The 26,607-nt window shown below is 39.9% G+C and overlaps 1 non-coding gene across 1 annotated transcript; it reads left to right on the top strand.

Moving 5' to 3' along the window:
• The first annotated feature begins 17,456 nt into the window (after window positions 1-17,456).
• Window positions 17,457-17,563, top strand: LOC127109939 (small nucleolar RNA R71). The gene has a single exon (XR_007797182.1). It is a non-coding gene; the product is annotated as a small nucleolar RNA R71 (small nucleolar RNA).
• The last annotated feature ends 9,044 nt before the right edge of the window (window positions 17,564-26,607 follow it).

The raw sequence follows: 26,607 nt of genomic DNA, 5'->3' as shown, positions 1-26,607 counted from the left end.
GTCATTCTTCGACGCACCTTCAGGATACTCCTGGCTCTTGAGGAAGTTCTTGATATCATAGTACCACGGTTTCTCATCAACAACAGACTCGGCTGCAAACACATACGCAGGCCTCTCGAGTCAATTCACCGCAACATGTGGCACATGATTCCACCAATGAACCTTGATCATAGAAGATAAAGTAGCCAAGGCATCAGCCATCTGATTCTCATCCCGGGGGACGTGATACAACTTCACCTTCTTGAAGAACGTCAGTATTCTTCTGGTGTAATCTCTATACGGAATCAAATGCGGCTGGTTAGTATTCCAATCTCCATTGACCTGATTGATCACTAGAGCGGAATCTCCAAAAATGTCAAGCGTTTTGATCCTCAAATCAATGGCTTCTTCTATCCCCATGATACAAGCCTCATATTCAGCCTCGTTGTTGGTGACATCAAAAGTCAATCTAGCAGAGAAAGGTATATGAGCACCTTTTGGATTGATCAGCACCGCACCAACACCGTTACCATTCACATTCACAGCCCCATCAAACATCAATGTCCACTTGTCATCAGGATCCGGCCCTTCCTCGACAATAGGCTCTTCACAATCTTTCATCTTGAGATACATGATGTCTTCATCAGGGAATTCAAACGTCATCGGCTGGTAATCATCAATCGGTTGTTCGGCGAGATAGTCTGACAAAATACTACCTTTGATGGCCTTCTGCGACGTGTACTGGATATCATATTCAGTTAAAATCATCTGCCAACGGGCAACACGTCCGGTGAGAGCCGGCTTCTCAAAGATGTACTTCACTGGGTCCATCTTAGAAATCAACAAGGTAGTATGGTTCAACATATACTGCCTCAGTCGGCGAGCAGCCCAGGCCAAAGCACAGCAAGTTTTCTCAAGCTGTGAATATTTGGTTTCACAGTCGGTAAACTTTTTGCTAAGGTAGTATATGGCATGCTCTTTTCGACCAGACTCGTCATGCTGTCCCAATACACACCCCATCGAGTTCTCAGTTACTGACAGGTACATTATCAATGGTCTCCCTGGAACTGGAGGAATCAGGATTGGAGGTTTCTATAAATACTCTTTTATCTTGTCAAAAGCTTTCTGACAGTCATCATTCCACCTGATTGCTTGATTCTTTCTTAGCAATTTGAAAATCGGTTCACACGTGGCAGTTAGGTGAGATACAAACCTTGCAATGTAGTTCAATCTCCCTAAAAACCCACGAACCTGCTTCTCTATTTTTGGTTCAGGCATCTCTTGAATAGCTTTGACTTTTGCTGGATCAACCTCAATCCCTTTCTCACTGACAATGAAGCCTAACAGCTTCCCTGATCTCACGCCAAACGTACACTTGTTCGGATTCAGCCTCAGTTTGAACTTTCTCAACCGGTCAAACAACTTCTGCAAGTTAACCAGGTGCTCCTCTTCTGTCTGCGACTTCACAATCATATCATCCACGTACACTTCAATCTCTTTATGCATCATGTCATGAAAGAGAGTCGTCATAGCCCTCTGATAGGTAGCACCGGCATTCTTCAGCCCAAATGGCATCACCTTATAGCAGAACGTGCCCCAAGGCATAATGAATGTCGTCTTTTCCATGTCCTCTGGCGCCATCTTAATCTGATTATACCCAGAAAAACCATCCATGAACGAAAATACCGAGGACTGAGCCGTATTATCCACCAATACATCAATGTGAGGTAATGGGAAATCATCTTTCGGACTCGCTCTATTCAGATCCCGGTAATCGACATACATTCTGACTCTGCCATCCTTCTTCGGCACAGGCACGATGTTGGCTACCCACGGTGGATAAGTTGTCACTGACAAGAATCCAGCATCGAACTGCTTCTGAACCTCTTCCTTGATCTTCACAGCCATATCAGGACTCGTTCTACGAAGCTTCTGCTTGACCGAAGGACAATCATCTCTGAGAGGTAGCCTATGCACCACAATATCAGTATCCAACCCAGGCATATCTTGATAAGACCAGGCGAATATCTCAACGTACTCTCTCAGCATCTCAATCAACCTGCTCTTGACCTCTGTCTTCAAAGCAGCCCCGATCTTAATATCTCTTCTGGCGTCCTCAGTACCAAGATTCACAATCTCCAACTCCTCCTGATGAGGTTGGATGACCCTTTCCTCCTGCTTCAACAATCTAGCCAATTCTTTAGGGAGTTCACTGTCTTCCTCACTCTCTTCTTCAGCTTGGTAGATGGGATTGTCGAAATCATACTGAGCCATAACAGAACTGTTCATAGTGGATGCCGTGAAATCACTTCTGCATGTTTTAATGCTTTGTTTTAGAAAAAAGAGTTCAATAAAGTCACAAAAACAAAAACATTGCCATTTTTATCTTTTGTTGAAAAATGAAAACAAAAAGAGAAAGACAGGGATCACAAAATTGTTTGCAAAACGTCCTTTATTAATGATAAAAATTGTAAAACATGATGTGGCCCTACAATGAACCACTACGTCTTGGGCAGAACGTAGGGTTTTGTGCAGAATGAAAAACAAAAGAAAATTACTCTGTTTGAAGAGTAACTTGGACTACATCTTCTACTGTCCAATTGCTGGTAATCTCCCCTGGCGCTCGCGGGCGGACCCAGTTGTCGAGATCATAATCACTGTCACCATCTTCAACATCAGCTGCAAAGACGTCACCGTGATTCATCAGCCCACCGCTGGTAAAGGTACTCGGACCTGCTGGCACCCCCTGCTCCGCTTGCGAAGGTTGATAGCCAATACCAAATTTATCCTATTTGACCGGCAAATCCACCATCTTGCCCCAGCCTTCAGCTTTACCGGAATCAACAACCTCTTTAGCCTGCTTGTACGAAGCAATCGAAGCACCCGACTTTCTCTGATCAGCGAACACCACCCTCTCGAGAGCAACAGTCTCAAATGCCTGGCATAAGGTTTCGTGGATCTCGCCATCCACCTCGACATACTTGAACGAGGACAGGTGACTCACCAGAATATCTTCTTCGCCACACACGGTTACAATCTGACCGTTCCAGACATATTTGAGCTTTTGATGGAGAGTTGACGAAACTGCCCCTGCTGCATGGATCCATGGATGCCCCAACAAACAACTGTAAGCTGGCTGAATGTCCATAACATAGAAGATGATGTCGAACACCTCTGGACCTATCTTCACAGGCAAGGTAACTTCACCAAACACGGAACGTTTGGATCCGTCGAATGCACGAACTATCAGGTCACTAGGAGTAAGCACAACCCCCTCAACAGATATCTTCTTCAGAATTTGCTTGGGCAAGACATTCAGCGACGAGCCGGTGTCGACCAACACATGAGATAACACATCACCCTTGCACTCCATAGTGATATGCAAGGCCTTGTTATGATTACGACCCTCAGGCGTCAAGTCTAGGTCAGTGAAACCCAAACCATGCCTGGTGCTCACGTTGGCGATCACGCCCTCCAGTTGGTTGACAGAAATCTCTTGAGGTACATACACCATATTCAACATCTTTAGTAAGGTGTTACGATGTGCCTCAGAGCACAACAGCAAAGAGAGAATTGAAATTTTAGATGAAGTATGGTTGAGCTGATCTACGATCTTGTAGTCACTCTTCTTAATTATCCTCATGAACTCCTCCACGTCCTTTTCAAACGAACCCTCAGGCACATCCTTCTGAGCCGGTTCTTCGTCAACCACGGCTTGTTTGCCCTTTGACTTAGCAGAAGCTTCAGCATTGGCATCCCTCAACAGTTGAGGAGCAAACAATCGTCCACTGCGAGTAAACCCTCCCGGTCCACCGACATTGTCCACAACGGGACTCACAACCACAGGAGTTTTACTGACTGGCACACCAATTGTTACGGGCGCTTGATTCGATGGCTTGACCCGATTCTCAGCCCTTCTGTTGCTTCGGTAGGCGTTATCATATTTCCACGGCACAACCTTACTGTCCACAGCCCTTCTGACCGGAGCGACAATGGTAGCCGGAGTACTGGCGGAAACTGGTGCAGAGATGGTAACAGGAATACCACTGGTTGTAGGCGCACTAACAACAGTCCTTTGTCCACGTCCTTCAGACAGCTTGAAGAAGATAGTGACAGTTGACACTGCCCCACGATCTCTATTATCGCCCCGGACAAACTGAACACAGCCCTCATCAATCAGCTTCTGAATACCGGCCCGCAACCGTTCACAACCATTATCTGACTTAGCACAGCCCAAACAATCCTCATCACAGCCCGGGTAGACACCCCCATTCAACAAACGGCCCTTGACAACAAGCAGAGAAGTCTGAACATCTTCAACTCTAACAATCAGATCTTCAGTTTCAACCCCTTCAATGCAGTTCACCCGGTGAGCACCATGCGCAGGCATAGGGTTATTCACAACATTCGGTACAGGAGCGAAATTGATAGTCTTGGCATCAATCAGGTCCTGGACTTTATGGTGGAAAGCCCTGCAGTTCTCTATATGGTGTCCCGGCGCACCAGAATGAAAGTCACAACGCACATTGGCATCATACCCAGGTGGTATTTTTGTCAATGGTGCCATGGTCCTCAACTCGATGAACCCTAGTCTGAGCAACTCAGGCAGTAGCTCAGCATAGGTCATGGGCAGTGGGTCGAAGCGTCTATCAGGCATCCTCTGCCTCGGCTGATACGGACGTTGTTGTTGTTGTTGTGGCATCTGTTGCTGAACCCTCGATTGTTGCGGCGGTTGACGTTGTTGAGGTGCAGGGATGGTCACTGCGGCAACCTGACGGTACTGATTTCTGTTCTGATTTCTGCGGTGTTGAACAGCATTAGTCTCACCCTCTCTTCGGCGAGGTGCCCCAGAGAAAGGTTTCTTGGAAGACGAGGAACTAGCATCATTGATCTTTCCAGCCTTGATCAAACTCTCAGTCCTCTCTCCGCAAATGACAACATCAGAAAAACTACCGAATGGGCAGCTTCCCATCCGGTCCATGAATACTCCTTGAAGAGTGCCGATAAACATGTCAGTCAACTCCCTTTCCAGCATAGGGGGTTGAACTCTCGCAGCTAATTCACGCCACCTCTGGGCGTACTCCTTGAAGCTTTCATTGGATTTCTGACATAGACTCTGCAGCTGAGTCCGGCTAGGCGCCATATCCATGCTGTGCTTATATTGCCTCAAGAAGGCCTCACCCAGATCCCTCCAGCATCGGATCGAATCTCTCTTCAATTCCATGTACCAGTCCAAAGAAGCCCCAGATAGACTATCTTGGAAAAAGTACATCCACATCTTCTCATCATCGGTATAAGCAGATATTTTCCGATAATAAGCCTGCACGTGGGTGCGAGGGCAAGAAGTGCCGTTGTACTTGTCAAAAGACGGCGCTTTGAACTTGTAAGGGATCCTTAACCCTTCAACCAACCCCATGTTAGTCACATCGAAACCAAGGGAGTTTTGACATTCCATCGCACGAATCTTCTCAGCCAGGGCATCAACCTTACGATCCCTATCCTCCACTCTGACCACCTCATCATCATCTTCACTCAGCAATGTGAACATGTCCTCTTGTCGGTCGACAATTGGAGCTGGATGACGAACCGGAGCCCGGGTAGCTCTAACATTGACAGTCTCAGCAGCAAGAGGCTGTCCATTAATCCTTATTCCTCTTAGCTCATCCCCTACGGCATAGTCATGAACGGGAGCAGCAGCGACGTTCTCCTGAACGGGGATACCGGCAGGTGAACCACGGTTGGACGCTTGAATCACGGTCTCTTGTCTCTGAACCAGGGCTCGAAGCTCTTCCTGACCTTGCGCAACCCCTTGCATCATTGTCATAAAATGGGCCATGTTCGCCCTCATCTCAGCCAACTCGGTCTGAACCTGATCCATACTTCTCTATTGATTGAGTCTGGTTGAATACCGGTGCGGTCTTCGATCAGCTATCCTGCCTGACACAGGAACCAGAGTGAGAAGTCGGGAACGAGAACACGTGTTATGCAAAATGATATGTGTATGATGTGCGTGATGTGTATGCAGGTTAACTTTTTCATGCATTATTATACATTTTTTTTTAAAATTAAACATGCTATAATGCAAATGATGGAGCCATGACTGGTCGGCCGAGTATCATATTGCACAGGATCGAAGCTTCGGCTTGAACTTGGAACCACAAATTCATTTGAAACCCGAAGTCATCTGAACCCAAGTCAACTGAACCATATCCACATCTGAGCACCCTCAACTTCAGCCCAGGGATCTGAAATAAACGGAACCCTCCGATCAATTCCAGGATCAAACCTCCGGCGTCTCAAAATAAAGATCCATAAATTCGACTTAAGATCATCAGCACAACATCACTGGCAGAAATCTGTACTTGCAAGGATCAAACCCTCCCCTCACAGGTGAATTCTAACAAGGTCGTCCTAAGGCGGACAATGGCCTCGACAATCGGGCAAAGATACTCAACGGGTTTGCCCTTTCGGGTGTGCCGTTGTAGCTCTCTTAAGATCATCTAAACCAAAGATCCGGGAAAGAACGGTCACCGAAGTCAACAGCTCAGATGAGATCATCCAACCTGAGTGGAATAACTCCAAAACGAAGGACTCTCTTAAATGAACCTCGTCCGGCTGTGGTGACACGTCGCAACAACATGCTGATACAGCAAGTGAGGAAACGCGAGACCACACTAATCCTAGGTGTATACTCGGGCCTGGGTTTTAGCCCCACTCAGAACACCCACCCCAAACAGAGGAACCACCTGTACAGAAGACAGCTCAATGACAGTATGATGCATGCAAACAGATATGCACATATATACAACATAATAATCATGCATGCAATAAATAACAGCAAATAGCAACCAAAACCCTAACCTAGAGAGCGCTAGGACTGACTCGCTTAGGGAAGATGGACCAGCAAGAGGTCAACTTCTCTGTTTCCCCAGCAGAGTCGCCAGCTGTCGCATTACGCGAAAAACCGGCGGGAAACAAAAACAACAGAGCCGCCACCGTGCGTTATTTATCCCAAAAGAAGGAAAGGAAACGCTCGAAGTAAACCTGGAAAAGACATGATCTCGCGACCAAAGAGAATGGGATCGGGAGTCGGTTATGCGAAGGGAAGGTATTAGCACCCCTACGCATCCGTCGTACTCGACGGGATCCACGCACAAAAGGAAGGAATATGGTTGCTAAATGCTGCTCACAAACAAACAAATACACTGGCTGAAAAGAGACACAGAAAACAAGAGAAATAGGACTCGGCAGGATATCGCATCCTGGGCCTACGTAGTCTATCAGGCATAGACATCAGAGTCGACGTAGTTCGGATGGGGAAAACGTGCTCGCTAGGATGTCGCATCCTATGCATACGTATCTTCTCGGACTAAAGAAGAATCAGAGCACTCGTAGCTCGGCTAACGCACGCAAACAAAACAGACACACTCGTAGCTCGGCTAACGCACGCAAGACAAAACGACACAGGAAATTGACTGCCAATCGCTGGACTTACGTCAAACTCCACACAAAAAGGCAAACATGGAGGTCAAATGCCAATTGCTGGACTTACATCATACTCCGAACCAAACACACGCACACTGGAAACCGACTGCCAATCGCTGGGCTTACGTCAGACTCCACACCAACACCGGAAGAAGAAGGGTCTCGATTGCAACTAGGGCAAGAGAAAGGGAAAGTCTCAATCGCAACGAGGGCGAGAGGAAAGAATTAGTGTTAGTTGTTAGTCAAACTCGACAAGACATCGCATCTCGTGCCTACGTATCTCATCTGGACATGAGAATCAGAGTTGCCGTAGTTCGGCTAAACTATTCTTGTTGGCTTGTGTTTTTTAAGTGGACGACGTCACTACGCAATCTACCGGATGCTCGACCTTTGGAGACTTACTCACCTGTAGTAGAAGGAGTTGACGTATCCTTAAGAGGGGATAATGTTTGTTCGTGTTTTAGGGAAGCTCAAGCAAGAAAGGAAGTCCTATACGAAGGAACCGTGCTACCTTAATTAACATGCAAACGAGACTACGCGGAGTCTAGCAAACCTAGGGGATACAATCACACCACACAAACACATACAGCATGAAGTAAACACACCAACAAGGGGCTCAAACATCAAGGCTAGGCTTTAGTCGAGGGGTCATGTCAACCTCGACAAACAAGCCACTGTATCAGGGTGAAGTTAGCTCTTAACCCTAACATTGAGAGTTAGGATGAAGCAGATGAAATAGGAAGTGAGGGGTGTGCCTCACAGCTCTTATCTTTGGCCTGGGAGAGCTTCAGACAAATGAAGTGTGGGTTCAGAAAGTGGGAACCCTTCTACACTTATGACTGACTCAACTGTACAACTGTACAAGGATCTTGGGTTAATATCCACAATGCATCAACACCAGTTGTGTGAGCAAAGGGATGACTCAACTGAATAGCAGGAGATGGATTGCACATCTCTTGTATCTGCCAATTGCCTTATCAAAGGTCTTTGATATGTACAGGGGACAAAGATAAACAAGCACAAGCATTGCCTCTTAAGGAGGACTTCAGACAGGTGCCTGGCCAAGTAACAGGCCAGGTCTTCCAGACTACATGCAGTTAGAGACATTATACCTCAATGCTCAAGCTAGCAAGCAAAGCAAAAGCAAGTTCACAATGAACTATAACAACTAAGGTACCTAAAAACAATCCAACATAATCAGTACACAATTCAAAAAAGAAAGTCAACGGACAACAGACAGTCAACTGTACACAAGCAATGCATTAAGCAAAGCACAAGCTCAACTCAAAGGAGCTAATCCACCTACAAAACAACTTAATGTTAATCAACACCAATCAAATGAGTCAACTCAAACCAATGCATCAATTCCTCAAGGCCATATGCTTTTTGTCCTGAAATCAAAACTCAAACATAAGCACTAACCACTAGGACATGGCCTAGGGTTAAAGGGGGAGAAATAATTCAAAACAGAACATGAAAATTGGTAGAAATCAAGATTAATCCAATAAGAACAAAATCCAAGTGGTCTCATATCAACAACATCAACCAATTTCATTTCATAAAGCATTTAGTGCAAAGCATGCAATTTGAAGCTCATAGAAGCAAACACAATGATTCAATCCACATCAACTCAAAAACAGTTCAATAAATTCCAAGAAAAATCATGGCTAAACAGCATCCATCAATTGATCATCATACCAAAATTCAAGTCATTAGGACAAGTGGAAGTATGTCAAATAAAATCCATAAGGCAAGGCATGCATGTGCAAGCTCATACAAGGCACAAAATCATGCATCAACTTCAAGCAAGCATAAAACAGAAACCAAACATGATATGGACATCAAAGCAAAGCCATGGCAACTTCAAAGAGTCTAGAATACATATGCAAAATTTCAAGTTCATCCAATAAACAACAAGAATTTCACAAATCATATAAGATCATGACTCACAAAAAGTCCACAATTGGTCAAACAGAGAAGAAATTCTCAAACAAATTGGAAATGCACTCAAAAATTCTACAAAAATTCACACTCAAACTTAACATCCAGAAGAGTCAACATGCAAAAATTCAGATTAATTCAAGTTCATATGGAATGGTAATGAAATTCCACAAATTGGACAAGAAATGGTGTGACACAAATTGTCACACCTCCAATGATCATATCATATCTCACAAACCAGAAATGCAAAAATAGAAAACTCAATGCCAAAAGATCAATCAAAGTGTCTAGATTAAGCATGCAAATTTTCAGCCTCATTGGATTAAGCATCATCATTTCACGATCAAAATAGCAAGCAAGGTGCAACAAATGACATGTATGAACATTCCCTAAGCCCAAACAGATCCCACACGTGCACAATTTTCATAAAAATCATCAAAAAATACTAGAGATCACAAGGAACATGGCACAAAAAATCTCATCTCAATTGGATCATTATTTTGTGAGTTATGAATTTTTCAATGAGAAGAAAAAAATAAAAAAAGGATAGATGAAAGCATGTGAACATATGAAGCTTAATGAAGAAAATACAAAAAAGGCTAATTGGAATTGTCTCAGCATGGAATCGATCCATGTATGCTTTCAAAATCTGGCGCGCTACAGTGAAGCGCAGCGTTTCACTAAAGTACATGGCGTGATCTAATTGGACGCATGGCTCACAAACAAGGAAATTCATGCAAACCAAGGCCAGGCGGATCAAACGAGTTTCTGGAATCAAATATTTAGGGTTCATCATACAATCATCATGTTCATACTCATCAAGAACAAAACTCCACAGAAATTCATGAACCGCATATCATTCAATTCGTCTTTCATCACACATCAATAATATAGCATTGATTTGTTCTAATTCTACTCATATCAAAAGAATCGATCAAACTAAGTTTCAACATCCAAACTTAAAATCAACCTAACTTTCTTAATATTCAATGAAATCAAGAGATCTAAAGTGCAGAATGATCAGCAATGAAGGATCTATAAGATGCACATCATAATTTTGAGAATCGGAGCAATTGAATTCTAACCTTAGTGATGATGCAGAACTGGATTCGTGAGTTTCAAGGCTTGGAAATGCAAAATAGATGATCAATGATGATGAGGAAGATGAATGAATGCAAGACTTTAGCTCAGCAATGCTTAAATTCGAAGGAATCTTCAACTGCCATGCACGGCTTCAAGCTTCAACAGTCACAATTTTCAAGAATTCTTCACAATCTTGCTTCAACAGATCTTCACAATACCTGCAGATGATGATTAGAACAAGAAGCAAGCAAAAGAAATCAGGAAATTCGATGGAAAAAGTTGAGAGAATTTGAGAGAATTTGAGATGAAAAGTGTTTGGATATGAAATTGTGTAATTGTTGTTACTGAATTCTGTTAGGATTAACACTTTATACCACCTGTTAATGCAACTTCTAAATCATGATTAGTAAAAATCCAAGGATTAGTGAAATTGGCATGGTTTATGCACTTTGGCCAAAATGCCATTTATGCATGTATGAGCAATGAAACAGTGCTGAATTTTACTTGTAACAAGCTCAAAAATCTGTTTGGAGGCAAATGGAGTTGGTTTGACATGAAAATGATGCATAGTTTTCAAATTCACTTTTTCCCTCCAAAAATTCAAATTCACTCAATTGAAAAATTCCATTTTTGTGTGATGATTTTTGATGACATGTGATGAATGATTATGATAGAGCATGTCAAAAGGAGATTGTAGCAAAAAAACCCCACTCAATTTGGCCAATTGGTGTGAAAGTTATCCAAGCTTGAAGTTCAAAGTATCTTGACAATGATTTGATCATAACTTGCCAACCACACATGAGAAATGGATATTCTTGGACTTTTTGAAAAGGGGACTTTTTGAAAAGGTGAGAGCAAGATCTTCAACTTTCATGTTGGACAAAATTTCATTTGAAGCTTGCTTGATGATGTAAATTTGAGGAGAAGACCTTTCCATTTTTGGCAGTTTGAAATTACAGGTCACTTACTATTTTTGGAAACTTTTCTTCTGACCTCAAATTCTTTAATGTTGATCTTTGACATGTCAAATGAGACTTATATGGACATGAATGAGGCCTTTCAAACCATCTCCCACCTTCAAATCCATGAATTCAGGCACAGTTGACCACAGTTGACTTTCTAGGGTTTCAGATGCATTGTGCAATGACTGTTGAGCTTTGATCATCCAATCTTTGGCCAAACCACTTCAAAATGATCCCTAGATCATATGAACTCATTGAATCAACCCTAGGGCTTTGCCTCAATAGGAATTGCACATGCTTGCTTGCTTGACTGGATCTCCTGAGCAGTCTTGACCTAATGACTTGCACTTGGCAAAGGACAATGCAATGCTATGCAGTGGACTATGTAATGTTAATGACCTAATTATGAAAATGTATGTACAAAAAGGGAGGTGCAAATTTGAGGTGCTACACACGTGAAACTGAGGTACTGTTTGACTTCTTCCCAAATAAGGTGTGGGACAGGATCTTATGGAAATAACGAAAGGCCGGGTTATGTATGTTTCAAGAAAGAAACTAATGTTCCTCGGGATCGTCATTTCCAGTCAAGCTTCCCCAAAAGTGTTCAAGTTCTCTATATTCAAAAATTTCTTCTTGGCTCACTGTGAATGTATCAAAAGAGGTAGGGAAACCTAGAAGGTTGGTAAAGTCTTGAATGTTAAATTGATACTCCATGTTGAACATTCTGAACTGGATGAAACCTCTGCTTATTCCTTTTCCATGGTTGGGTAGATAGATCAGAGAACTAAGGAATTCTAGAGTCAGTCTCCGGTAAGTGACGAATTGTCTACGGATAGGAGTGGTTTCCCACCCTATTTGACTCAGCAAATACAAGACACTCTCTCTTAGTCCAAGAGCAGTCATTGCCCAATCATCAGCATACAAACTAGGTAGCATCTCTCTCTCTGCTAGTTCCTCAAACTTTTGTTTCTGAGCTTTCCCTCTGAATTTGATACCCATACGATCAATTTGTCCCATCAGGTTAGTGTTAGCTAGAGAAAAGAAAAACAAGAGTTTTAGTCAGGATTTGGCCAAATGCCGAAAGAAGAAAAGAATAAAAAATTTATAAGTTAAAATAAATTAAGAATGAATACTAAATAAAATTTAGAAGAATAATTAAAGAAGAATTAAAAATAAAGATAAGGAATATTTGTGGGTTGTCTCCCACTAAGCACTTTGTTTAATGTCGCAAGCTCGACATAAACACTATCAAATATAATCTATAAAATTTGGGGGCACTACGTCTAAGTGCAGGACTTGTGAATCTTCAATGTTCTCTGCATGATGATAATGTTTTAGACGCTGCCCGTTTACGATAAACGATTCAATGGATTTTCCTTTAATTTCCACCGCTCTATTGGGAAAAACATTGGTGACTTGGAAAGGACCTGACCATCTAGATCGTAGTTTTCCCGGGAATAACTTTAGCCTAGAGTTGAATAACAGGACTGTATCGCCTTGTTTGAAGATTTTCCTTGATATGCGCTTGTCATGCCATTGTTTTGTTCTTTCTTTGTAGATTCTGGCATTTTCGTAAGCGTCTCGTCTAAGTTCCTCTAATTCGTTTATATCAAGGATTCGCTTTTCACCGGCGGCCTTATAGTTTAAATTTAGATTTTTAATAGCCCAGTAGGCCTTATGTTCTAATTCTACCGGGAGGTGGCAGGATTTTCCATATATAAGCTTAAATGGGGTTGTCCCTATGGGAGTTTTGTAAGCGGTTCGATACACCCATAAAGCTTCTGGTAGTTTCAATGACCAGTCTTTCCTTGAGGTGGCGACTGATTTTTCTAATATTCGTTTGATTTCTCTGTTAGACACTTCCACTTGCCCACTAGTTTGAGGGTGGTAAGGTGTCGCTACTCTATGCCTTACGCCATACTTAAACAGTAGTTTTTCGAGTACCTTAGATATGAAATGCGATCCACCATCACTGACTACTATTCTTGGGACACCAAATCTTGGAAATATTATATTCTTAAAGAGTCTAGTTACTACTCGTGTGTCGTTTGTTGGAGAAGCTATAGCTTCAATCCATTTTGATACGTAGTCAACCGCTACGAGTATGTACTTGTACCGAAAGAAGGTGGAAAAGGTCCCATGAAATCTATCCCCCACACGTCGAAAATCTCTACTTCCAAAATGCCCTTTTGTGGCATCTCGTCACGTTTAGATATGTTTCCCGTGCATTGACATCTATCACATTTCTTGATAGCCGCATGCACATCCTTCCATATGTTTGGCCAATAAAGACCGGCTTGTAGGATTTTGGAGCAGGTCTTGGATGTACTTGCATGTCCACCATAAGGAGCGGAGTGACAGTGTTGGATTATATTTTCTACCTCTTCTTCAGGTATACACCGACGGAAAATACCATCAGGGCCTCTTTTGAAAAGTAAAGGGTCATCCCAGTAATAGTGTTTTATGTTATAGAAGAATCGTTTCTTTTGCTGGTAGGATAAAGTAGGTGGAACTATTCCGGCAGCTAAATAATTGACGAGATCAGCGTACCATGGTGTAACACATATAGCTAAGGTGGTTTCTACCTGTTTATCAGCTTTATTTTCTTCCAAAGTAGCTATAAGTTTATCGTACGAGAAATCATCGTTGATCGATGTTGTTTCCGGTTCCAGGTTTTCAAGTCTAGAGAGGTGATCTGCTACTACGTTTTCAGTTCCTTTTTTATCTTTGATTTCTGGATCGAACTCTTGTAGCAACAGGATCCACCTTAGGAGTCTAGGTTTAGCATCCTTTTTTGTTAAGAGGTACTTGATAGCAGCGTGGTCGGTGTAAACGATTATTTTAGCTCCGACCAAGTAAGAACGAAACTTATCTAGTGCAAACACTACTGCTAAGAGTTCTTTCTCGGTTGTGGCGTAATTCATTTGTGCTTCATCTAGAGCTCGACTTGCGTAATATATGACGTGAAGCTTTTTATCCTTTCATTGTCCTAAAACAGCGCCCACGGCGTAATCACTGGCATCACACATTATTTCGAATGGTTCATTCCAATCTGGTGTCTGCATTATGGGTGCGGAGATCAATGCTTATTTAAGCGTTTGGAATGCTTCTAAACATTTATTGTCGAAGATGAATTCAGCATCCTTCATCAATAGTCCGGTCAAAGGTTTAGTTATTTTAGAGAAGTCTTTAATGAATCGTCGGTAAAAACCGGCATGTCCTAAGAAGCTTCGTACTTCTCTCACAGTTTTCGGAGGTTGAAGGTTTTCGATTACCTCTATTTTGGCTTTGTCTACTTCAATTCCTCTATTTGAGATGATGTGTCCTAAAACAATTCCTTCTTGTACCATAAAGTGACATTTTTCCCAATTAAGTACTAGGTTTACTTTTACACATCGTTCTAGAACTCTTTCTAGGTTTTCAAGACATTCCTCAAAGCTTTGTCCTCATACGGAAAAGTTGTCCATAAATACTTCCATGATATTTTCGAGAAAATCGGCGAATATCGCCATCATGCACCTTTGGAAGGTTGCAGGAGCATTGCACAAGCCAAACGGCATTCGTCTATAAGCGAAGGTGCCAAAAGGACACGTGAATGTTGTCTTTTCTTGGTCATCAGGATGAATTGGTATTTGAAAGAAGCCTGAGTAACCGTCTAGATAGCAGAAATGAGAATGTTTTCCTAATCGTTCTAACATCTGGTCAATGAATGGTAAAGGGAAATGATCTTTTCGGGTTGCTTTGTTTAGTTTCCTATAGTCAATGCACATTCTCCATCCCGATTCGATTCGTTTGGTTATAGTTTCTCCTTTTTCATTTTCGATAACTGTTATACCTCCTTTCTTTGGTACTACGTGTACAGGACTAACCCATTTGCTATCAGATATAGGATATATGATACCTGCCTCTAATAACTTGGTTACTTCCTTCTTCACTACCTTACTCAGGATCGGGTTTAGTCTCCTATGATGTTCCCTAGAAGTTTTACAGTCTTCTTCTAGCATGATGCGGTGCATACAAATAGAAGGACTTATTCCTTTAAGATCGGTGATGTTGTACCCTAGTGTGGTTGGATATTTTCTTAAGATATGTAGGAGTTTTTCGGTTTCGAGTTTTCCTAGGTCTGCATTAACTATCACTGGTCGTTCAAGTTCTAAGTCTAGGAATTCATATCTCAGATTTTTGGGAAGTGTTTTCAGGTCTAGGGTTGGTTTCTTAAGGCATTGCGTAGGGTCCGGTGTTATTGCTAAACATTGGTTGAGTTTGTCTTCTACAAGATAGTCAAACAATTTGTCATTTTCTAACTCTGTTTCTTTTATGCATTCATCGATGATATCCATGAAGTAACATGTATCTTCTATTGCAAGTGCTTTCAAAAATTGGGAAAGAATGAACTCAATTTTCTCTTCTCCTACTTCGAAAGTGAGTCGTCCTCGTTTTACGTCTATGATCGCACCGGCAGTTGCTAAGAATGGTCTTCCCAATATAATGGGTGTAACTTCATCTTCTCTAATGTCCATAATTATAAAATCGGTTGGAATGTAGACTTGACCTATGCGCACGGGAACGTTTTCAAGAATTCCTACAGGATATCTAACAGAACGATCTGCTAGTTGCACAGACATTTTAGTTGGTCTTAATTCTCCCATTTCTAGTTTCTTGCATATGGATAAAGGCATAACACTAATACCGGCTCCTAGATCGCATAAGGCTTTATTTATGACAAATTTTCCTATGTGACAGGGTATAGAGAAACTACCTGGATCTTTAAGTTTAGGAGGCATATTCTGGATTATAGCGCTACATTCGGCAGTGAGTGTAACAGTTTCGCTATCTTCAAGTTTCCTTTTATTAGAAAGAATTTCTTTTAAGAACTTAGCATATGAGGGCATCTGCGTAATAGCTTCTGTAAACGGAATTGTGACGTTTAATTGTTTCAGTAGGTCAACAAATTTTTTAAATTGGCCCGCATCTTTGGTTTTAATAAGCCTTTGAGGGTAAGGGATAGGTGGTTTATAAGGTGGTGGAGGTACATAAGGTTCTTTCTTTTCTACGGTTTCCTTATTACTCTCTTCCTTTTCCTTAGGTGTACTTTCTTCCTCAGTTGACTTTTTAGAGTTTTGGTTTTCAGTTCTTGGATCTACTGGTCCTTCCACTTCCGTTCCACTTCTTAGTATGATTGCATGAGCGTGGCTTTTCGGGTTAGGTTGGGGCTGTCCAGGAAATGTACCAGTTGGGGCAGCAGTAGGCGCTTGTTGTTGAGCTACTTGTGATATTTGTGTTTCCAGCATTTTGTTATGGGTAGCCAGGGCATCTACTTTACTTGCTAGTTGTTTGATTTGTTCGCTAGTGTGTATATTCTGGTTTAAGAAATCTTTATTGGTTTGCTGTTGAGAAGCTATGAAGTTCTCCATCATTATTTCCAAGTTGGATTTCCTAGGAACATTATTGTTAGGTGTAGATGGGGTCGGCTTTTGATATCCCAGAGGTATAACTGGGGCTTGATTTGGAACTTGTCCAGGTGCGTATAAAGCATTATTACTCTTATATGAAAAATTAGAATGATTCTTCCAGTTTGAGTTATAGGTGTGCGAGTAGGGATTTCCTTGAGCATAATTCACTTGCTCTGCTTGGATTCCTGTTAGGAGTTGACAATCTGCAGGAGTGTGACCTTGGATTCCACAGACTTCGCAATTCTGAGTTGCGGCAACCACGGTGGTTGGAGGTGATACATTCAAACTTTCAATTTTCTGGGCAAGGGCTTCCACTTTTGCATTAACGTGATCAAGGCTACTTATCTCGTACATGCCACTTTTCGTTTGAGGTTTCTCTACCATTGCTCGGTCGCTTCCCCACTGATAATGGTTTTGGGCCATGCTTTCGATAAGTTGATAAGCATCGGCATAAGGTTTATCCATAAGTGCACCACCTGCTGCGGCGTCTATTGTTAACCTTGTGTTGTACAAGAGACCATTATAGAAGGTATGAATCACTAACCAGTCCTCTAAACCATGGTGTGGACAAAGTCTCATCATGTCTTTGTATCTTTCCCATGCTTCGAAAAGAGACTCGTTATCTTTCTGTTTAAATCCATTTATCTGGGCTCTCAACTTAGCTGTTTTGCTCGGAGGAAAATATCGGGCAAGGAAGACTTTCTTCAACTCATTCCATGTTGTGACTGAGTTGGAAGGAAGAGACTGAAGCCATCTTCTAGCTTTATCTCTTAACGAGAAAGGAAAAAGACGAAGTCGAATTGCCTCTGAAGTGACACCATTAGCTTTAACAGTATCAGCGTATTGGACAAATACGGATAAATGAAGGTTTGGATCCTCGGTGGGATTTCCAGAGAATTGATTCTGTTGCACTTCCTGTAGCAGCGAAGGCTTAAGTTCGAAGTTGTTTTCTTCGATTACGGGTGGAGCAATACTCGAATGCGGCTCATCTTGCGATGGAGCGGCGTAATCTCGAAGAGCACGAGCTGGTTCTGCCATCTCGGGTATCGGTGAAGGAAGAAGATTTTTGAGATCAGGAATTTCGATATGAGGGAGATTGTTTGCAGCACGATATTCCCGAATTCATCGTAAGACTCGGAGATATAGTTTGATGTCGTTGATTCGTAAGTAAAACGGCTCGCCTTGTGAGCGAGTGTGTGGCATACAAGTCAACGAAAGAAGAAGAAATAAAAATTGCCTTAGTCTCAACAGCGTAACAGAAGAGTTACGATATCGACTAAATAAAAGTCCCCGGCAACGGCGCCAAAAACTTGATCGCGATTTTATGAGTCGATTGGGGTACTAACTGCAAGTGCACAGTTCTATCGCGTAGTTTTAAAAGATATCGATCCCACAGGGACTTATGAATCGATATACCGCTTTCTAAGGTTACTTCGTAAAGCTAAGGCGGATGATACTTTGATTGTTTGGGGGAAAAGTTAAAACTAAAATAAGATCTAGGTTAAATATCAATTAAGCGGATATCGGTATGTAGTTCGTCGTAATTAGGAAATCAAGTCTTCGTTGGTTTCTTGGTTTTAAAATAAATCTTTTCAGTGGACACCATTGATTAAAAGTCTTCTCTCAAAGTCTCGCTCTGTTGAATAGACCATGACTTTAAATTAACGTAGCTGTCACTTATTAGTTAAGTCCAAAATCACTTTTTGAAAACAATAGAATCTATAGAAAATCTTTTTAAGAAAATACTAATCGTTTAAACACCCTCGTCTCAAACTCTCGCTCTGTTGACTTAGATTATATAATTAAATTCAAATGCTTAACTCTCGTCCTCACATTTAACTTTTAAAAATACTTTTTGAAAAAGATTAGAATTTAATTAACTCTAAAAATTGCTTTCGCCCTGATCTAGAATTAATGTCCAATTTACACTGTCCAGTTAAAAACTCAAACTTTCGTTCTATTGATTTTAACTTCTTTAGTCTTTTACTCTCGTACAAAAACCTAGGTATTAAACCTGTAAATTGAGACCATAAAAAGAGTGATTTTATTTTTAAACGTAATTAAACCAACTTAGTTTTGATTCCTTCATTCCGCTTACTTTACATACCGATACCTAAATAAATTAGCCGGACATGCTAAACAGATCTAAAAAATCATCATGCTTAAATAAATCCATCTTAGGCAAACAATATAAATAAACAATAATGCAGGGCATATATAAATTCAAACAATAATTAAAGAACCTGAATAATTAATGGCAATCTTGAACACTCCACCACAGACCGGTTGGATTTGTTCTTGAATTCTTCAATCGGACAGGAAAATAAAAAGTGAAGGAATAAAAATCTAGGATCTAACGTAAGGTTAGATCCAGTAAAAGATACACAATAGTTTCCGGTGTAGAAACTATTGTGTGAAAAATTAATTAAGTGCTGAAAGATTGATTGGAAAATAAAATAAAAATTGCAAATAAAGTAAAAACTGTAAAAAAAAGGTAATGTTGTAAAGTATGCTTGCACGGTCGGAAAAGAAAAAAAAACGAAGAAGAGTCGTTTTAGGGTTGGAAGGAAGTGACTATTTATACTAGTCCACTTTGTAACGGTTTCCAAAGCTTTCCGTGTAAAATCCTCACGTTCCAAGAGTCAAACGAAATAATAGGCTTCAACTGCCTCTGTTGCGTTTTTGAAGCCAAAAATATAGGAGAATGGTGTGACGTCCGTCACACCATGTGTTATGCTCGTAACACAAGGCAGCAGGGCGTGACGCTCGTCACACCTTGTGTGGCGCTCGTCACAGGCTCAGCGCCCATGGCTTGTAGTTTTGGGCTGGGCTTTAGTGAAATTGCTTCTCTTCATTCCTTTTTGCACCTCCTTTTCTTCCTTTTTCACTTATGCTTCAAATAAGCTACCTGAGATAAATAGAAGGAAAAATACCCAGTAGTATCGAATAAAATGAAATAAATTGAAGCGAATAATAATATAATTTAATTAAATCGAGTCCAAGAATGTGATATTATTTCATGTTATCACTTGTCTTCTGGATTTTCCTTCAACTGATAACCCAAATGACAAAGTGAAAGAACGGGATTTTAATTGATGACTCCACCTCTGGAACTAACAAGAGGAACATTCTGGAAATCTCCACAACTATAAATATGCTCCACCCCATCATAGTCACGAGAATACCAAATAACATCCATAACATCCAAAGACATCAACCTCTAAGACCACTTCAAAGCTCCAACGTTTTCCGCAAAAGGTCCCCTTCTTGGAAAGTGAGTTAAAATCCACTTGTAAAGCAAAGTAATGCAACAATTAATTGTCCCACCTCTTTTCTGATTTCTCTAATGGAAAGGAAAGAATACATAGGCTAAGAGAGTAGGAACCAAATTTCTAGAGATGAAAATAGTAATACGGTTTTGTCAACGAACCCCTCAATTTGGAAAGAGTATCAACCCAAAAATAAGGAGAGCGAAAACATCATAGAAGGAATCCCAACTTCCACTACTAGCAAACAAAGTATCCTTCTCAAAATGAAATTTGGAAGCAAAACCTCTGATGTTTCCCTTTGTACAAAGATTAGACTCAACTAGATTATTCTCGAGACAAAGAGCTTGTGCAACCAAAGCAACCTCTGGAAACCCAACAATACCCATGTAAAGAACCTGATCTCTAACTAGACTATGGACAATATGAGCAAACTCCTTTAGAGTAGGAGCTAGAAGAAAATCCTGGAACGTGAAATAATGCAACGTGGGACCATAGAACTGGGCAAAAGTAAGGATCAACCTTGGATCTAACTTGGTCATCATGACACTCAACATATTACCATAGACCCTCTTGAAGACATCTTTCTACTCACCAACCAACAGGGAACCAAGCTTCTTAAGCTCATCAAACTTGGACTCTTTGAGTTTATACTAATATGCATTCCTTCAGTAAGACTTCTCCATAACTGAATGAACTACCTCAAGTGACAAACTGATGATTTCCTGAAAATGCATATACTAAAAATTAATTTAAATATGATATCATCATCAGGAAAGTCAAACTTCAATAGTTGATAACCCTCCACAAGTTGATGGGCAAAGTAGTCAGACAAGACGCTCTTCTTGATAGCTTTTTGAGTTACATACTGGATGTCATACTCAGTTAACAACATTTTCCACCGGAAAATTCTGCCACTTGAAGTGGGCTTCTCAAAAAAGTACTTTATTGGATCCATTTTGGATATCAACAAAGTTATATGGCAAATCATATATTGTCTTAGGCGTCGAGTTGTCCAAGCTAAAGCACAACAAGTCTTCTCCAACAGCGAGTATCTATTATCACATTTAGGGAACTTCTTGTTTAAGCAATAGATTCCATGCTCTTTTTGGCCCGTGTCGTCATGTTGACCCAATACACAACCTATTTATACATCTAGCACGGTGAGGTACATGATTAGTGGCCTACTAGGAACAGGTGGTTTCAAGATCGATGGTTCTTGCAAATTCTTTTTATCTTATTAAATGCCTCTTGACAATCATCATTCCACACGACCGCTTGATTTTTTCTTAACGATTTGAATATCGATTCACAGGTAGCCTTCGAATGAGAGATGAATCTTGAAATATAATTAAGTCGTCCAAGGAAACTTCAAACTTCTTTTTCTTTTTTGGGAGCTGGCATGTCTTGAATGACTCTGACATTATCGGGATAAATTTCAATACCCTTGTTACTCACGATAAACCCCAACAGCTTATCAGAATGGACCCCAAAGGTGCACTTAGCAGGACTTAAACTCAACTTGAATTTTCGGTGTCTAACAAATACCTTCCTCAAATGGTCCAAGTGGCCGTCTTCAGTCTTGGACTTAGTAATCATATCGTCTACATAAACTTCAATCTCTTTGCGGATCATGTCGTGAAAGAGAGTCATCATAGCGCGTTGATATGTTTCCCCTGCATTCTTCAAACCAAAAGGCATAACTTTGTAGAAGTATGTTCCCAGGGTGTAATGAAAGTTGTCTTCTCCATATCATCTAGATCCATCTTGATTTGATTATACCCTGAAAAACCGTCGATGAAAGAAAAGACTGAGTGTTGAGCAGTGATGTCTACCAGAATATGATATGAGGCAAATGTAAGCCATCCTTCAGGCTCACTTTGTTAAGATCACGGTAGTCCACACACATTCGAACCTTCTCATCCTTCTTCGGAACCGGAACAATTTTAGCAACCCACTGAGGATATTCAACGATAGCTAGGAAACCAACATCAAATTGCTTCTTAACCTCTTATTTAATCTTCAGTTCCATGTCGGGTCTAGTTCTGTGAAGCTTTTGCTTAACTAGAGGACATTCGGGCTTGAGTGGTAAGTGATGTTCAAAAATATTGGTATCCATCCCAAGCATATCTTGATAAGACCAGGAAAAGATATCAACAAACTTATGAAGTAACTTAACCAACTCACTATGTACATGCTCAGAAAAGGATGCCCCAATCTTGACCTCTCTTCTGACTTCATCAGAACCCATATTGATTACTTCCATAGGCTCTTTGTATGGATGGATCTCCTTAGAAAACAAGTACCATCTCTTGTTGAAGTTAGGGTTAGTTGACAAGCAAATCAAGAGGAAAACCCTAATGTTAATATACCAACTAAAATATGGCCATGCTTGTGATCCAATGACCAAATGCAATGGTCATGCATGATATCATTTAATGTATGCAAATGAATATATGCAAAAGTAAAAAGGGAGGGTAAATTTTGGGGTATGACACTACCTCATTGTCACTATTTTTTTCACCCTTAGTTTTTTCTTTCCTCTCATTACCAGCCTGTTATTTTAAAAAAGGCACTACTTTGTGTCTCAACTCAATGGCTTTGCAATTATGATTTTTTGGGTTATCTATAGTGTTACCAATAAATCCCTCACTCGAACTAGATTGTTATGCCATTTGCCGAGATAATTGACCAAATTGAAATTCCAGATACTGTGTTGTTGCTTCAATGTTTTTGCTCATGGTATCTTGACTTTTTACCATTTTTTTAAGTCTTAAACATCTCTTCCTGAGTCTATCCAACCTGTTCGAAACTAGTATGAGTAGCTTTCATAAAGTTGGCTAAGGCTTCATCAAGTGGTGATGGTTTCCTTGGTGATGCTTGAAGAAACTTTTGAACTCCTTATATGGCATTCAACGTTTTATTGTTGCTACACTTGAAATTTGGTTGATCTTTCCAACCAGGATTGTAGGTGTTAGAATAAGGATTATTCTTCTGAAAATTGGCATATTGAGCTTAAACACTAGCTCCTTATGGTACAGAGTTTCCATTTGCATGTCCTTCCCCATATAAATCATATCTTACTTGCTGAACCTGACTCACATTTGTTGAACTCAATAAGGATGCAGATAATTGTTTCGATATCAGCTCAAGTTGAGCTTATACTTATGTGTTCGAATCTACTGCTAGCATACCCTTTGGTTTCATCATTCGATCATTTGAACGATACTCATTCTGACACATATTTTCAATTAGTGTTTTCACCTTATCTTTAGTCTTATTTATCAACATACCTCCTGCTAAGACATCAAGAAGTATTCTTGTTTGAGTTTTAAGACTGCTGATAAAGTGTGTCATATGTTCCATAACACTCATATTTTGATTTGGATGTTTTTAGAGTAACCGTATAATTCTTTCACATGCATCAGATAATGACTCAGATACACCTTGATCGATGTTTGAAATTTTAGCTTTCCTCTTTACAAACTAAGCATTAAAGAAATACCTATATAGAAATTTGTATTCTAATTGCTTCCAAGTTTAGATTGTACCGTTCGGTATGCATTGCAACTAATCCTCAATGCGACCTATCAAAGAAAAACCAGAGAGCTGTAATTTTACCTGATCTTCAGTTACATCATTCAGCTTCGGAATCAAAAAGATAAGAGATATAAAAATGCGAAGGTGATCAGATCTTATTCAATTCCCATAATTGTCCCCTGCTTATGAATGTACATTATTTAAATAAATTTTACTTTATAATATCACGGCTAATTAACAAGGCCAATGTACCCAATTCTTGGTGTACAACTCTCTAATTCATTAGGCGAATTTTAAATTAAACTAGGTGATCTACTGCATTAATTCTCTAGCCACTACTTATAATTACCTATCCCTAGTTAATTACTAAGTTGAACAATTTTCTCTAATTCCCTAATCATATAATTTATCTTTGCACGCTCGTCAACACTCAAAGAGCATTAAGAACAAAAGCAATTCAATAATAATTATAAGGTAAAAATATTCAAAGAACATCAAACATTCATATGATCCAACAAAGTACAATTAGTTTCATCTCCTAAGACCTAATCAAAGAAAATTAGCTACTTAGTGTAACAAATTATTACCATGAGTTAATATGAGAAAAATATGAAAAATCAATTAAGAAATCTCTCTTGAATGGCTCTAAAGAACTCCGAAATCGCACTAAAAAATTCCCTTGTCGTCACTTTCTGTAATAAATCCAGAACCCTGAGAAAGTAGCCACCTTTTTCTATTCAAAGCTAAAAAAAATATGTCAGGATTTCATGTCATCGCGATTGTGATACTTTATCATCGCGCCCAAGATGAATGCATCACGGTCGCAAGAAATCCAGTGGCAAAACTTGTTTTATTCTTCCTTTTTCCTCTTATTTTTTATATGTCCCAACTTTCTTCCCTTTGGTAATTTTTCTCAATTCTTCATTATTTTGGCTTGACTTTTGCTCATAATTGCACCAATTTTTTCGAAAATACTCGAAAATATCACGTAATGACAGAGTGTTATCATCATACATGTTTAAGATAAATTTTTGTTTAATTTCCAAAACGGTACTTATGAAGATGATCTTCATTCATAGTTCAAAAGGTATGCTATCGACCAACAAAGCACTTTTTTCATCATTTGATATTGGTTCATTTGAAAATATAGAAATGAGAAAGCTTTCTCTGATACTAGTCATCATATTTGGCGTATACTTTTCCAAATTTACTATCATTACAATTCCATCAAGAAGGTATTTGTAGGAATCCATGCGCTTGCGGGTACAACCATTCACAATCATCAAATACTCACGATGATTTTGATGATGACAACATAATATGTCAAACAGTATTATGTGAAGTCTTCATCTACCAAGAAGAAGAATATTATAAATGTTATGGGTGAGATTAAGATATCAAGATAAATTCATTAATTACAACACTTAACTTCAAACAATGTTCGGTGAAGTCATTGATGATCTCTTGTCTAGTAAAACCTGGTGATGGTGTATATCAAGAAGAAATATAAACCATTGTTAGTTAGAAGAATCAAGTCCCATATGAAGTTCCCTAACAATAATAAATCAAATAAGGGATCTTGAATCTTCAAGGTTGTGAAAAGAGAGGAAGTGTGAAAGCTTGCATGGTCTTGTGTTTGAGTGGTCAGTTAAATGTAAAGGTATAAGAGTAATTCTCGAATTACTAATGCAACTCAAACTCACCTAAAAATATTTTAAACCTATCTGAATTTACTAAAACACCTTAAAACCTCTAGAAAAACTATTAAGGTACATATGGAATTGACTAAGAGTGTTCCTATTCTTTAGGAATTCATTTGTACACTACCTAGTCGATTAAGGACTTAGTACAATCGATTAGTGTAAGGAAAAAGACTCATTAATCGATTAGAAATATTATTAATCAATTAAGACATATATCCTCTGTAGGGTTTCCATTTTGGGATTAGGGTTACCGTCTTTTTGAAACTCTTAATCGATTATACCCTAGAATCAATCAATCAAGTCATTAAAAACCCATGGATCTTTTTACCTTTTAAGAAATTCTTTTCTCTTACAAATAAAGGGTTTTCCCTCATTTTTTATTTACACCATATCGCATATCGAAAAATACAATCCTTCGTGATGGTCGCGGAAAAAATGATTCGAACAGAGTCGCCACTGAACTTTATTTATTCCAATGAAGGAAAGGAAAATATCGATAAAACCTTTAAAAAGAGGAAAATGGTCATCGCAACTAAATTCAGAGTTCATGAGTCGATTACGCAGGGGGAAGGTATTAACACCTCTCACGTCTGTTGTACTCAACGAGAACCTTTTAGTTAGACTTGCGATTGAATGTTAGATATTGTTAATTATTTTTTTGAGTGATATAATGTATAAGAGAGAAAAGAAAATGGGTCACAATAATGTTTTTATTACGGTGCTTGACAAGATTGTGAGTCTAGCTCCTACGTATCCTCAGGTACAATGAGGAATTCAAAGCGACATAAATCTGGATAGCCAATAGTGTTGGTTGATTGATTTTAAAGGGCGGATGTTTAGGTCTCATTCTAATGGTTTAAACATTGTCTTGTTTGCTCGCGGATGGGAGACTTAGCATTTGTTTATTTTGCGATAGAAGGGATCTTGTTTCATCCCATTCTAACATTTAAACATTTAGTTGTACGCTTGCGCATGGGAGGCTTAAGTGCTTTGTTCGTACATGTGATAGAAAGGACTAAACAATATCCGTTTGTGAAAAGGTTTTGATCGTACACAGGCGAGAAAAAGATAAGTTTGATGTGTTAAGTGTTTTGTTGGATAAGGGAACTCGTATCCAAATATTCGAGGAGAGGAATGGAAGGCTCTAGACCATCTCCCTTTTCACCCTTATTTGCAAAAGGATTTAGATAATTAT

This window comes from Lathyrus oleraceus, chromosome 7 (assembly GCF_024323335.1).
Source record: "Lathyrus oleraceus cultivar Zhongwan6 chromosome 7, CAAS_Psat_ZW6_1.0, whole genome shotgun sequence".
NCBI classification, from domain to species: Eukaryota; Viridiplantae; Streptophyta; class Magnoliopsida; order Fabales; family Fabaceae; genus Lathyrus; species Lathyrus oleraceus.
Note: the sequence above shows the minus strand (reverse complement) of the source record. Positions and strands in the feature narration are given on the sequence as shown.